The 3,565-nt window shown below is 43.6% G+C and overlaps 1 protein-coding gene across 12 annotated transcripts in view; it reads left to right on the top strand.

Annotated features, from left to right (window-relative positions):
• TBCK (TBC1 domain containing kinase) overlaps positions 1-3,565 on the top strand; it is a 187,895-nt gene that overhangs the window by 5,424 nt on the left and 178,906 nt on the right. The gene's annotated exons all lie outside the window — the stretch shown is intronic.

The following is a 3,565-nucleotide window of genomic DNA, read 5'->3' as shown; positions in this document are numbered from 1 at the left end:
TACCCATCCAGCTCCTCCAGGAGCTCCTTAACTATTTCAGAACTAACCGTAGGTGGACTGGTGCCATGTGGACATCCGTCAATGATCGAGTTGAGGAATTGGCTTGGTCGGTACATAGAAATACTGAAGCGAAGACCTCATTGAAGAGCTTTGCTTTTTTCCCCTGTGTCAACCACCAACTGTCCTGATTTGTTCTGCAGGGGCCCTATGTTGCTCTGAGCTTTCCTTTTGCCCACTATATACCTGAAGAAGGACTTTTTATTGTCATTGATTGTTGAAGCCAGCCTGAGCTCAAGCCCTGCCTTGGCCTGTCTAACTGATTCCCTGCAATAGTGCGCCAGGGAGATATATTCCTCCTTGGTGGCTGCTCCCTGCTTCCATTGCCTATACATCTCTTTCTTTGCCCCCAGACTCTTCTGGAGTTCCCTGTTCAGCCAAGCGGGCTTTTTTGCCCCTTTATCTCCCTTCCTACGTAATGGGATAGACTCCTTTTGAGCCCCAAGGATCACTCCTTTGAGATACCTCCAACCCTCCTGGACCCCCATATGCTCTATGTTCTTGAGTTGCATCCCCTCACTAACTAGCCTTCTAAGCTTGCTAAAAAGTTGGCCCTTCTGAAGTCCAACACCTTAGCCCCACTAGTTACTTTACCCACCCTTCACTGGATAGTGGACTCGACCAAGTGATGTTCACTATCTCCCAGGCTACCATGAACTTTCATGTTTCCCACAAGATCATCCCCTGTTGCTAAGACCAGGTCAAGCAAGAATGTTCTGCTGCAAAGTTCAGTCCCTCTTCCACTTTTGACTGCTGTTCTGGGATTTGTACCAAGTTGCAGAGAAGGTGCAAAACAGCAGTTCAGCTCTTGCCATTTCCCAGCTAGTTAGATGTTAAGCTCTGCCTAGTCTTGCTATAGCTTTCCATTGCAGCAAAGACAAAATTGATTGGATTTTTTTGATTATGTGACCAGAAGGGAGCATTGTGATTGCGTATTTACTTGAATATAAGATGAGCTTTTCTTCCTCCATTAGCATGGGAGAGAAAAAGCCCCTTGTCTTATTTGCATATGAAGTACAAGGTGGGGGAGCAGGTGGATACCATGACTGACTCTGGCCCAGACTGGGGCTGAGGGCCAGAGTCAGACTCGCAACAGATGCCTGCTGCACCCACCTCCCTCCACTTCCCCTCTGTAGCTTTTGCTCCCTCCCTCTATTCCCCTAAAAATCCCATTTTGTGCTGTTTCCTATTTATTTTCTTAAGATAGCAACATAAGAGCCTGGAATATGTATCTCATTAGTTTTGAAGAAGTCAGTTTTAACACACACATTTTGTAGCAGAACAAATACTTAATTCTGTCGCATGTTTGTACTTTAGGCTTCTATCTGCTATGTATTATTTGTAATTAAATGAAAATGGCCACACACATCTACTTTTTATTCAGTCTCAATTCAAAACTTCCAGAAAATAAACTGAACTTCAATAGAAAACTTGTTTTATTCAAACATCAGTTTTAAATGTGTTGGTTTAGCCTTCATTAGTTTACCACAACCTACATATCCAAAAAAACAGAAAGCACATGCTCAGAGCTGACATCTGTGTGTCCATCCTTACTTCAGTATAGAAGGACACCTTGAGATTTCAGTGATTTCAGTTGGAACCTACTTTTGGGAGTACAACTTTAATCAAAGTGAAGAATTCACCAAGGGAAGCTAGGAAGACCATGCTGAGAACCTTTGCTGTGAACAAGGTTGCAAAACCTAGTCACGTGATATTTCTTTTTTTGTTTTTTTGTTTTTTAATTGTATAATATGCCTTATTTTTTTCAGGTATTGCATTCCTCATTGAGAAAAGTTGCAGGGCAGTATGAAGTCCCTGTGACTTCAGATTCTGTAGTGCTCTGAGCCTCCTTTGTTTCATGCAGCTCTTGGGGTAATGGAGAATCCTCTAGGGGCTGAGATTATGGTGGCAGTTAATGCAAAATAAGTTTAAATACCTCCCTTTACAGCAGTCTCTCCTGGGTTCAGATCCTGAGGGTTCCCTTGCTGTTTCTATGTTTGTTCCCTGTCCCTTTTTTTTTTTTGAGCATCTGTGTTTTTTCTACTTTTCAGATCATATAGCTGCTGCTCTTTCATTGAAGGGCCTAAGATTCGTATTTCCTATTGGTTTTATGCACATCTTCCTGAAGGCCTTATGTCACAGTGACTTTTGGGCTGGAGAGAGTAGAACCGGAGGACCATTAATACTGCTTGTTGCCTGTAGACTTGCTGCAGAGCAACTTGCAAGTGTTCTCCTCTATAATGTAATAAGTACATTGACTTAGGCCAGAGGCTGGCAACATTTTTGGGCAGAGTGCCAAAAACACCCGCACCCTCAACTTGTAAGATTTTGGTGTTCCAGGAGCCCCATCTCTGTTGTAGCAGTGCAACCCCAGACCCTGCTCCACAGTCTGCTCTGAGTCATGCATGCACCCACCGCCAGCAACAAGCTAGGCTGGGGCTCCACAGACCCAGGTGCAGCTGCTTGCAGCCTCCTGGCTGCCTGCCACAGCTGGCTCAGGCTCTGGGCAGGCCTTTGCTGCCCACCATGGATCCTGGACTGCTCCAGGGTCTGCAGAACCCCAGCCCAGCTCATTGCTGGTAGCAGGGGCATACATGCCTTGAGGTAGATGGTGGGAAAGGGCCTGGGACTGTTCTGCCACACGAAGGACTGGGCTCTGTGCAGCTCCCCCACTGTCCACCCTGAGGTGCACAAGCAAAGCAAAATGCCTTTTGTGGTAGGAGAAGCCTCCCTAAGGTTCGTTGTCTAGCTGTAATTTGATTGACAGACAATGCGGGTAAAGAAAGACAGCTGTTTATTTGCTCGAGCAAAGACCATAAAGCCAGCAAAAGGCAAAATGGCCCCCCTCTAAGGGTGAGGTGATCTTTTATACTTATTACAACAAGGCAAGACTTCATGGTTAACAAAAAAAGCAATACTTGGGCGGTGCTTTTCAAATCTTTGTAACAGCATATTTCTATTAAGCTGAACTAGCACTTTTTTAAAAGCTAAAAGTTAAGTAACAGTAACATTATAATATGTTAGCAAAACCTTACACAGTAGTAGATACTTCTCAAGGACACAACCACTGCACCCAGAACAATGGTTTCCCTGTCTTATCTTATTTTTTGCTGTAGCTGATTTTTTAGCGCACAGACACAGAGATACTTGCTGCTTTTAACTCAGAAAATGCTTAATACAGTTAAAATGATTACTTGACACAAGCAAAGGCTTAGCTATCAATCTGCCTTGTGGTCAGCTGCATTGCTAGGCCACAGGTCATGCCTTGTATTCAGCTGTAAAGCTAATACTTCTTAATAATCTAAATTATTGTTAACCTAACAGTATGCTATCAGAAAACTATTCTATTTCAGGGTAATAACAAACCTGCGCACTGCAAATCCTCCCTTTGTTCCAATTTTTCAGGAGAAATTTTGGAACACACTTTTAGGTATTTAACTTCTTGTTGGCTTAGGTTTTGATGATTGATGCTGGATATTTGTACAAACTGACCATACATTTTTACTTG

This window comes from Alligator sinensis, unplaced genomic scaffold (assembly GCF_000455745.1).
Source record: "Alligator sinensis unplaced genomic scaffold, ASM45574v1 scaffold1092_1, whole genome shotgun sequence".
In the NCBI taxonomy this organism is placed as follows: Eukaryota; Metazoa; Chordata; order Crocodylia; family Alligatoridae; genus Alligator; species Alligator sinensis.
Note: the sequence above shows the minus strand (reverse complement) of the source record. Positions and strands in the feature narration are given on the sequence as shown.